At 39.4% G+C, this 12,534-nt stretch overlaps 1 protein-coding gene across 4 annotated transcripts in view; it reads right to left on the bottom strand.

Annotated features, from left to right (window-relative positions):
- Mob2 (MOB kinase activator 2) overlaps positions 1-12,534 on the bottom strand; it is a 65,434-nt gene that overhangs the window by 30,966 nt on the left and 21,934 nt on the right. The window lies entirely within an intron of this gene.

Consider the following 12,534-nt stretch of genomic DNA (forward strand, 5'->3'; position numbering starts at 1 on the left):
TTAAATCAACTTTAACATCCTTCATAAGCGATTAATCTATTTTCAACGTCTATAAACCTGTCAATATATCTCTTTTATGGATTTTTGAAGCTAGATAGTCTGGTTTATAAACATCGATCAACAAATAAAAGTTACCACGATGATAATCGCAAGTGATGTACAAATTCGATGTGGAATTTTCACGCATTCGTTACATACGAGCAATGCGTTTGGAGTTACTAAGTATTTGGGTTAACTCAAAGTTGACTTTGAACTACTCTGAGAGATCGGATTTTGTGCTGACTCTGAAACACGAAATAGGTCACGGTCCGGTTCGGAAAATACTTAGACAGGATTAAATGTGATTCGCATTAAGTTTCGTTCATTCAACGAGCCAGGAGAATGAAATTGCGTAAGCATGATAATTACCTGCTTCGGAAAACTGGTTTCTCGTTGTTCATTCTTGCTGGATGAACGTTAACATATATTTTACTTAATATTAGATAATAGTATTTATTTAATACTATATGTAATATTAAAAATAAAATTCAATTTCTATGGAAATTTCCTCCTTTCGGAAAAATCTAACTTGAGCCCTAAGAATGAAACTTTGTCCACAGCCCAAGAGAAATTCAGTCTCAAAATAATTAACGTGCTAATTATTCTTCTTCGTCTCTCTTTCTCCTCCAATCAAAATCTGTCCACGTTCATCCCATTGATCCAACACCTGATTCACCATCCAGCACCTATACTACCGTTTCGTATCCTCCGCGTTACAGAAAAATATTCACGAAAGGCAACTGATCGAGAAGCTCCGTAAGCAAGAAAAACGACTGTCGAGGTTGGGCGTGGTGCTTAGCTTGTTGGCTTTCGTATAGAGCCAACAAGCTCTATGCTCTGTATGTAGACACACGGCACCGGTGGGCGTGAACTTGACAATAAGATAAAACTGATGGATTAGGTCAGGATTGAATCTAAACAAAATCTGGGTCACGTTTGGATCAAGTTATAAAACGGGGTCTGGGTTAGATCTAGGTTAACATGGACGGGACTACTTACTAGCTGTCGTGGTGAATAGATAAGGGTGCAATGATGGTGTCGCTTATATAAGTATTAGTTTCGATTAGGCGGAAGTAAAGGGCGCGAAAATGGGCGGAGGATATTGCGATTCGAGATGAAAGAAACCAGGCAACGGTGATGAGAAACTCGCCGATACGATGACGATGCAACGACGAAGCAACAACGATGCACGCCCCTTTTATTCGACGTCTTTTCGAATCGCTTCCGAGGATTTCTTTGGGGAGGAAATTTTCCTTGAGCGATGCAATCGGGACTGTGATAGCTACGACAAATTTATGGAAGGTGGTATTGAATTTGTAAGCTTTTATAATACAATCGATATCGATTGTGTTGGTCTCGTCTGGAAGGTACACAGTAAAATGGACTGGTTTTCTAACTTCGTATGATTCTGGTCAGTTAACATTTCGAACGTTTACGCTGGATATTATCCGGAGAATATTATCCGTGCTGTTTAAGGCGAACAGTTTAGTTTAGAAAAGTTGAAATAAAATTGTGCTACTGATTAGTCAAGAGAAAGATATAAAAACGTAGTGGATCTGTTATACGCCATCGATGTTTTACGAATATTCTTAAGCACTGAAATTACCAGAAGTTTACGGATATCTTATAAATATTCTAGAAAAATATCCAATCATATTGGAAGAAAAAGAAACGGGTTAGCAAGAGAAAGAAGGAAGAGGACAGCGAGGAAGGAAGGAAAGAAGAAAAGAAGGAGTAAAAGAAAATGATAATCTTGTAGAACCGCTTTTATTAAACACTTCCGTGATCAACTAACAAAATTCCTGCCAAATAACAGACATCCGCAACACGAGCTTAACTTCGAGACAGCTTCAGAGGCGCTTCGATCCGCTTCAATCCAGCGCGATTATATCGAAGCAACGATCACGTTCGAGTGGAATTACGACACAGACTATTATCGTTGCTCTGGTATACGGAATTACTGCTCACCCTGTATGCTATGCATACATACATATATCGTTACCCTTTGCAGGATGGCAGCGGTAGCAGACGAGACCCGAATTGAGGAAGGAAGACGAACGCCAAAGTGTTCAGGCGTACTAGGAATGGTGAACAAATATCTACAACACATGACAAAGCTACGTAGAATGCGTTATAGGGGTAACGAACGGGACAGCAAGTGACAACGAGAGGCAGCCGAAACAACGAAGCACGATGGGTAAATATGAAGATAGAGAACATGCTGAGAGAACGCGAGTACAAAAGATCTCTAAAGCATCGATGCGGCAACTGAAACAGATTGAGACTTCTATGACAATGTGTTGTCTTGTGATTCTAGTCTGCTTTAATTATTTCTTTTCTCCGTGACTTTTAGCATTTGACTGGTTTCTGGTATCTAATTGGTGGATTCGTTAGTCCAGGCTCAATTTTTAAAGGATGTTGATAATTTGCAACTGATTGAAATTCTTTCGACTACGCATCACTTCGTGGCTATCGTCTCTTTCGATCATTCCTCTTTTTCTGTTAACATTTAACTGGTTTTTGGTACCTAATTGGTGACTTTATCGAACCACGACGAATTTTCGATAATCTGATCGAAACTCCTCGATGTGTCGTCTCGTGGTCCAATTTTCACACACTGATTTAAAACACAAGGCACATCGGATGTAATATTAAATTCGAAGTACTTAGATACCACTTGTACAATTTTCTGCAGATCTCTAGGGAAATCGCAAATTCCCTCTTGGACTACTTTCACTCGAGAAGGAAAATAATTCCATGAGTCAGATCAGCCACCAGGAACAACATTTAGGTCTATTTGCATTTGTCGCGGCGAAACTGGTAGGAATAAATATCGTTGCGACGACGAACGACACAGAAAAGGCAAAATAATGGCGGCCCTTCGATGTCGGGCATAATAATCAGTACGGTCGAGCGAATCCTCCGCCAACAATTTGCATGTATTCTCCGGTCTGTCATCCTTGCTATTCTATGCAATTTGCACGAAGAAAGCAAAGCATTTTATCGACAATTACACCCAAGTGAACTTACGAATAATTCTTTTCTTCTAACAATGGAGTGATGTAATGTACGTAGAGACAACTTCCCGACGTAAGATAAAGAACTTATCGAATTTGATGAACGAGATTCTGCAAGGAGGAATCCGAGAAAGGAAAGGGCAACGTACGCGGTAGTCGACTAACGGATTAAATCACGTCACCTCTCTAAGTACCTTTTCATAATTAGTTTCATAGAGATCTGTAGAGTAACTTTAAACTCGACCGGCTCGTAAGCTGTAGATTTCTAATTATGGCTTTCAATTAATCACGTAATAGATACCAAGAGTCTTGCGTTGCGAATCAGTTATCAAACTTATTGAAAACTTTATATCGATGCTTTTATACGTCCGATCAAGATTATGTCACTGCATGGAATTTATTACTTGCAAGTATATTTTTCAGTGATATAATAAGATCCTTTGTAACTATACATCACGGCTCTAGAAAAATTATAATGATATAGGATTTCTTATGAACGACAGATGTTATATCTACTGACGTGTCCATGTTGAGTACTATCGTTCGCGAATTATGATTAATATTGTTAATAATACACATTATGATATACATATATGCGTTTGACGATTGACTAGTAAATTAGCAATTCAGTCGCGAGCGCATTGCGATCGATTTTCAAATGTATAGATAAATGCATGCTGAATGTCTAGATACACTCATTTGACGCTTGTAAGAAATTTTAACGGTACTTCGATCATCGATGGTCACCTGCCGTCTCTCAGGTGTCCATGTCTTCGACAACTGCTCCTTTCTACGAAGAAATTAAAAATAAAACAATTCTTAAATTCTTTAATCCTAATAAGTCGAAGACGTGACACGAGTATAAAACTTGACAATTAATAGAGAAAAACAAGTGGGTCCGCATAATTCGTGCGGTTGCAGCGCTTAGCGGGATCCGCAGAGTGCGAAGAAAATTGAGAAACGCCGGTATATAGGTACGTATAGGGAATTGCGGGTGGTTGAGACGATTGCGGGATGGGTGGAAAGGCGCGGTGTGGAGTTGTGGAGCAGCGGAGTGGGAGCGGCGCGAAGTGGGGAGGGCGGCAATGCGGCGGTAGTTGCGCCGCGGACCATCGCGTGTCGGATCAGCTGTGAACTGGCAACCCGAGTCAGCTGACTGGCCGCGGCCCCTCCGCTGCGACAATCGATATCCCGCTCTGCCCTCGTGCTCAGTCCTACCCGTGACTGCGTTTTCCCCTTTCGAGATACACATCGTCCACCCCCTCGATGCTAGTGAATCTTCCTTTTGCGAATCGACTTATCACCACCCACTCGTTCGAAGGTAACAAGAAGCATCACGCGTGTGAATTCCTTAACCTTTTCAAGGAAAGTGTGCCAAGGAATTCCGATCATGGGTGAGTGAATGCTTTATGAGGATATTCGTTGTTGTTTGGGGGTGATGTTTGTCGATTATGGCTGGTATGTAGTTTATACAATCTTCGAAAGATTGTAAGCGAAATTACGTTATGGAGCGAGTTGGTATGGAGAGTTTGAAGAGTGAACGATGCAACGATGGAAGAAAGAAAAAGGGTGTGGTGAAAATTTGATATCATAGAAATAATCGAATCATTTCCATTGTTGTTACACGTCTACATCGTGGTAACGAAAACCCGGGAAATCAGCCTATCCTAATAACATCTCGTCTGCTCTTTGATATGCCAAACCATCACAGAAGTCTCGTTTAAAGCATAGCAGACGCGAAAACCTCGTTTTTGCCCGACCCTTGCCTTTCTGAAATTGCGAGCAAGGGCGGAAAGTAGATCGTGACCTTGACTTGCCCCATCCTTCCGGCTTATCCACTTCGGGCTACGCGGGCTTATCTCGAAGACGCGGTAAAGATGTATTTTGCGGAACACGGAGCAAACTGGCGAACACGCGCCGGTAACCAACCGTCAGATAAATTTTTCCACTATAGCTCCATCGTGAGCAGAACGGACCCGTTAGCAATCTACTGACGCGGAAAAATACGAGAACCTTCGATTCCCTTCTTGTTTCGAGTGATCGGAAATGGTCGACCGAGATTTCCACGCACGAATAACCGGTTCTGAGAAACGCGGGTGAATGCATAATTTCGGTTGTTAGAAAGGAGAACTTGGGAAAAATGGCACAAGAATTTTCCCTTTCTTTTTTAATGAGATAAAGTAAAAGCACAACACACGAGATCTGTTCTTATTTAATGGACTTTGTTATGAATTTATATACCTTTATAAGCATGTATGATAACGTAGATATTTTTTATATATCCTGTAATTCGATAATTTGGATCTTGTCTTTTTTTCGAAAAGAATTATGATCGATTCCTATTTGTTATTTTGAGCCGTAAGCTAGAAAGCAAGAAACATTTGTTAAATATAGCTATATGGAAGCTTTCGATCACAGGAGAAAGTAGATGGGACTTTATGGTAAAACTAAGAACTAAGAAGGTTTTTTTTCTGTGCAAAAGCTAACTGTTAGTATGGAAAACAAATTTCTATACGAGAGGGTGAACTTCTTTGAAGTAATTTATATTTACTAAGCATTAGATAAAATAAATTATATATATAACGTTTCTTTAGAAGAAGTTGCTTACATAGGAAATTAGTTTTATAGTATGGAACGTTAAAACTTCTCACTCTACCGGTTTTATTTCGCTTTGTAAAAGTAATTACTTAGTTAAAATATTCCATGCTCTTTCTACTTGGTGCTTTGACGTAGAAAAATGGAGTTTCTTCGAGCGAGAATATAGAAAACGTACGAAAGAAAATGCTTTCAATCTTGCCTATTGTTCGGTTAATTAAAAAATGAGATCTCGTAGAAAATTGCGTATTTCGTATTTTCTGTATCTTCCAAAGATATTTACAAAATATATTTACAAACATACCGTTTAAGCGGGCATTTCTTTCTCAAATAAATCAACATGTTTGTACATAAATCTATTTTTCGTGTGCTTTAATTACTAACTTTATACGAACAACGTATACTCACCAGAAAGTCAAAGAACGAAATGAAACGCGATGTCACGACAGTACCAGTAAAGTTAAATTAAGCATTCTGGTAATCGGGACAAACTCAAACTTCGACCTTTTGAACTTTTCGTAGTTTCTCCGTAATTGTACTTTTAATTATCTATTCTATTTCAAATAAAAGTACATATTAGATCGGCATAGTGTTTTTAAGCATCTTTAATTATATGCTATCATACATTTTTCTGCAGTTGTGTAAAATATCATAGTTTTATAACGCTAGTACCAATTATAGCTTGTGATAACGATAAGACGTAATTCTAAAAGTTCCGAATGCGCTAACCTAACGCAAATCTAATTCAAACTGTTGTAGTCATCCAAACAGCGATACCAATCGAGGATTAATAAAACACCATATTTCTGCGCGACATTTCATTATACCTAGCTCAGGTTACAGAGTGCAGAATGTTTCTTATCGGTTAACACTTTTCAGAAAGATCAATATCGCTATCTTCCGTTTATCGTTAAATAAACGACCACTCGGGCACGAGGGACACCATATGGCTAAGCATCGTTTTCCAATTTTCAAAACTTTGCGACCTACTTCAATTACCAGAGCTAGCTGCTTCGTTTACATGTAATCGCTTGCTCGCTTACTCGAATTTAAGCAACGAAGAAGGCGTTCGATTAACGACGTCGCGCGAGCTGAGCCGATAACAAGATTTCTGAAAATCTGTTTAGGCCATCGATGAAATTTCAGTCGTACGAGGTAGCTATATCGAAACTTTAAATTGCCAAAGAAAAAGATAAAAAAACACCCGAGTCGATTAATTTTACCTGTAGTTTATTTGTTATTTTTCAGTTGTAGTAGTTTTAAATTAATCGAAGTACTTCAAGTTTCTCGTAAAGGAGTCGCAGAAAAGTAGAACGAGTTATCGTAAGGTCACCGGGGACTCTTTAATTCGAATGAACTATGACATTGAAATTGTCAAGGGAAACGAGTCGTGAACCATTTAGGTGCGGTTTTAATTAATTTCAGACTCGATTGGTTAAAGGTGAGTGACGGAAGTAGTGTCGTTATTTTGGCAGTTTTATCCTATTGGATTGGTAACTAAGTGATTGCGGATTTTGTCATTAGGTGGTATTGACAAAATCCGCAATCATTTAGTTGCTAATCCAATATATTATCTGACAAACGATGACAAACATACATACATTTGTCATAGTACACGAGTAATAGAAATTTTAATAATCCCACGATATCATAAAAAATATGCTCGCAGAATAAACGAAAGAAGAAGTGGATAGTTCTACGTAGGTAGATCCATCACGATGTGTAAATTGACCGTGATTAAAATATATTTGCACCAGGGAACAAATTATCTTTCATTTAGTACGTAATCATGGCTTCATGAACAGTTAAGAACCCCTAGCTCGAGTATAAATCACCCTGACGCACAAGTAACTCTTCTCCTCCCTATAATCAGCATCACCTCCAAATAAAAAGGAACAAGTACGATGACCGTACACGGAAGTCGAAGGCGAAAACAAGCGGAGCTTTTAACTACGTAATTATCCGGACAATCGGGCGCTTCCTGGTGCGCGCGAGCGCCACGAAGACGAGGAGGAATGTCGCGCGCGGATTGGTTGCAGCAGCCTCCAGCGGCGGTGTTCGCCTCCGCTCACGCTCGACAGGATTACGCGAAGGATGCGATCGATGGACGGAAACGGCGCCCGAGAGGCGGCCGTGCACGTCGACCAGTCGCTGTTTCTCGCCATCAACTTTTCCTACGTTTGTTTACTCGCTCTTCCTTCGCTTCGTGGCCCAGCGGCCATTAACTGTCCCTACGCCATTTTCCGGTGTGAACCAGAAACTCCCCTTTTCTATGTACACTCCCGGCCATAAGTCGCTATATTATACGGTCAATTTATGTGGAAGCTATGAAACCAAGCCGATATATACCTTGCACAGGATGTTCTATATAAGTGTAATCGCTTCGATAACTTTGGAAGTAGTAATTTTAGCGAAAATTGATTTAGGACGAGTAGGAAATTTGCGTTAGTATTATCTACGGCTTTGATTATACATAAAATTTCACTTCTCTTCTCATTTACAGAATCAAGGATAGAGGATAAGATTTTCAAAAAAATTCAAAACGACACGATTAAAGTTAAATTCCACTACTCTGTACTGTAAATTCCCCTTTCGAGTCGCGCTATTTTCATTCTCTTGGTGCGTGAAAAACATCTATCTTGGTGAATATTTTATTCCAAATTACAGCAGATATTCGTATGATTTATAGACGTACAAATTTATTACACTGACTTATGACCGTGAGTGTTCCTATGTATGGGGCGTAGTTTCGTCCGATGACGCGGTTCCGTAAACATGGTGAGAAGTACATATATGTATACGTGCAATGCGGATGGTGGAGCTGGATGTCGGCTGGAATTCCGTAGGGTAAGTTGTTTATATGGAGCAGGATGCGTCGATGGGGTTGCAGAGAGAACGATCGATTGAGTTCTTGGGAAATTGCAAGGATCAAGCAGAGAATAATGAAACGTAAGAATGGAAACCGAAGATAAGAGAGATATTTGGTATGCGAATCGAGAATTAGAGCGGAAAAGTCAGAAACTGAAGTGGAAAAATAAACAATGATGGTGGAAAAGTAAGCACGCTGGTGAAATAGGTCATCTCCACGATTTCTGCGCAAGATGAAGGGTACATATGTAATGTGTTCACTCCTTTAACCCCTTTGCCACAGCTGTCTCGTCTGAACAGCAGTTACATAATACGATTTCACGAAATATGTGTTGTAGACGGTGGTTTTTTTTTTTTTGATTTATATACATGAAATTATTCATGTATTTATGAGGGAATAAAACAGCGACAAAATCCGTGTGAGAATGCGCGTGTGCTACAACGTAATGCATATATGTATTTGTATTTTTCCTATCCTAGACGTCCTTCGATGAAGCTGCATAATATCACCGGTGTATTTAAATAGCGAAGCTTGACAGAGACGAGCAAACTGATGATAAACATCGATAGAGGTGTTATCAACATCTTTCTGATGTTCAATGTTCATTTGCATGCAGGGACATGAATTCATTCGAAGCGATATGTGCAAATTTCAATGCAATATGTCAACATCGTGTCAAGCTCGTGTAAATAATTAAGTAGAAATTAAACGAACTAAATACGTTCCGTTATTTATGATATAATTATCTATAACGAATAATTATCGACAGATAATTAAGTGTTCATATATTTCTTTAAATTACAGAAGTCTCCGCTTCGAAGATATCCAAAGATAGCCTTATAAAATTCTACATTTATCGTTGCTTGTGTATGACAAGTATCAATCTAAATCGCTGTTAATCAATACTCACTGTTCCATTCTAATTTAAATAACTTCGAGCACCATTTAAATCGATCTGTCTTTCGTCACTGGGTCCTTCACAACTACGGACTCGTAGAGCAACTGTCTATCGAAATAAATAATCGTCGACTTAATTCTTGTCGGCACATTCAAATGCTCGTCGCTATTAAGGACCAGTAAAAATCCATCGTCAATCAGAATCAGAAACAACTGTCACCTTACATTACATTCAATCATCGTGTTCTTTAGCTTCAATCAATTGTAACAATACAAGACACTTTCTTAAGGATCGGAATTCCAGAGATATATCGACGTATTGTTAATTTTAATAGTATTCCTTCTTCACGATAAAATGCAAAGTTGATCATAAGATGGCCTAAATGGCGCTATATGTAAGTATGTACACCGTTTCGTGTCCTGGCAGCGCTCGTAAAAGGCTTCCTTTGCCCAGGAAGACCGGAAGTCCATTAATCGGCTCACGTTACGCCATTTTTCGTCCTGAGGAACACATGCGGGACGTCTCGAAAGGTTTCTCTTACGAATGTTACGTCTATACTTGTACCAAGAGAAAAACGCGAACGATCCTAGAGTCCTTACTCGATAGATAAAGAGGGAAAAGAAGGATCTCTCGAACGAAAGTGGGTTTGTCTATCGTAACAGGGACGCGATTTGAACGTGTATACCGTCGAATATCGTCTTGTATCGATTCGATGGAAACATCAAAGTAACTGCTTAATGGACGGAGAATGGAAAGATCGTTCTTTGATATTCCGGGTCTGTTTCGTTTCAAGGGAAAAACGCAGAATGGCGAAGGGCTCTTTCTGGGTATAACGCAATTCAAGGATTTCCGAGATGAGAATTTAGCGGAAAATTCGTCGTGAAAGAATCATTGGCGAATGGGAACAGACGGATTTATCGCAGTGAAATATAATCTTTCATTGCTGTCTACCTATTTGGTAAGTTCGTAGTACGCAATGGAGCGGAAAAAGCAAATTCGAAGCTTTGTTCCTTCGTATTCTACTTTTTCTTGTTTCGCTATACGTATAAATTAGCACAGTATAATTTTAAACGAAATTCGAACTTTATTTATCGCAAAGAATGGATCGTCAAGAATACCGAATTCGCATACTCTTCCTGCTATTGCCGGTCAATTGTGACGGCCACGTGTTCCAGAGTTGGAACGAAACAGAATTGGAGGAAGTACAGGATACAAGAATGTAAACAATAAAGTCTTGGAAGACGCTTTTCAAGCGGCGTTAAGATTCCCCGAAGTATTTTCCGAGGTGCTTGTCTGGTCTGTGTGAAAAAATGTGAGAATTCGCACGGGGGCGGACTTGGCGTTTTCAGGACCAAAGGAACCATCAAGGTGAGTGTAAGTTACTCGCACCTGGCTAAAATTAAATTTCCCAGATAGACAATGCGCTTAATTAAACGAAATACGCGAAGGTTTCCCGTTTCATTCGACTCTTCTGACGAAGATGAGAGGGAATATTCCAAAGATGATTAAATTTTCTATTCCTCTTTTTTAAATATCAATTCTTGGAAATACGTAATAAAAACGCGGAAATAATTTTCTACTATTATGTAAAATAATAAACATATTTATGGAACACTTCGTTCATTCTATCAACCTCTATCCATTTATCTATTGTCTACTGTCTTCCAACACAAAATTCAAAGTCGGAAAGTGTCTCTACAGTTCATTTCTACAAGATCGACGCAAACACGTCTTTTCGTTCCATCGCGATCTCGTATTTCTTGGTTTCGATCGAATAGAAGATGCGATGTCAGGGTCGATAGTCGGTTGAAGAACGAACGCGACACTGAAATTCCTCCGGGACGACTGCGTTTTAATGGCGATCGATTCGAAAGTGATCGGTTTGTTGGTAATCGGGGAAATAACCCGAGAAAACGACCGTGCCCGTTAGAAACACGCGGAAGATCGTACGAAACTAGGCCACGCAAACAGCGATATATGCGACCTTTGCGTGTTAAGGACGATCAAGGTCACCGTGCGGAAACCGTGATTTCTCTATGTCGAGACACCGTCGCCCATCTAACAGATGCAATTAGTCGTATGATGCGATATGTGTGTTCACGGTTGATCAAGATATCTATAAAGCGGTGAGTCTCATCTATTTAAGCTTTAACCCTTCGAGGTTCTACGTTAAGATGAACGCGATATTCTGCCTCGTTAGACCAATCAAATAGAACCATCGAGCTTTATTAACTGAAGGGGCGCTGAAATACGAAGGTAGCAAGAACTCCACTTTCCAGTAATGTGAGTAAACTGATAAAATCAATGAAAACCAAATTACTTTCTCAAATGAGCTATAAATTCGTAGTCAATTAACATTTGTAGTAACAAGGGTTTACATATTTGAATATGAAATCTAAACCTACCTTTCTTTCTCATCCAGTAAATATCAACGATTTAAATATTGGAATTATTTCTCCATTACAGTAAACCGTACAATTCGAATTATCATAATTATACAAAAAGAAATTGACGTATAAGGTATTTCACTAGCGAATTCAAAAGATAATGCATACGATAAATAGCATACGATATTTCTTCTATAAAGCAAAACGTTTGGAAGGCTATCTCCAAGTTATCTTCTGCAATTACAGTACAGGATTTCCCTGTGGTCAGAAGTGGGTGAGAAACTTTTATCTGCGGAACATACGGGTCAATATTGGTCCACCAATTATTCCCCTAGGGGTAGAATTCAATTTCGCCGCGCATTCTGCATTGAAATTTGGATTTGAAACCGCGGTGTCGCATATTAATTTTGGCTTCGATCCCCCCTGTTACGGACACGGACTAGCGACGTTTCAACAAGCACGGTTTCACGGTGATCAAACATTGACTTAACCTTAATGCTTATGTCGCATACCAAGTTCCGGAAGAAACTGGATGACAACGAGCGGCGTCGATGCGACGTTCGATACACGTTTTATTATTCCACGTCCAGACTGTTTGTCCGAGTTCGCGACAGAATTAAATTGATGAAACGAAGACGATGAAATTTACCAAGCAGAGGATCTTGAAAGATGAAATTGAACTTCTGTACCGTAGTTTGTTGGTTTTGGTAAATCTCGAGCTTTGTTAAG

Source organism: Bombus fervidus, chromosome 1 (assembly GCF_041682495.2).
Source record: "Bombus fervidus isolate BK054 chromosome 1, iyBomFerv1, whole genome shotgun sequence".
Classification (NCBI taxonomy): domain Eukaryota; kingdom Metazoa; phylum Arthropoda; class Insecta; order Hymenoptera; family Apidae; genus Bombus; species Bombus fervidus.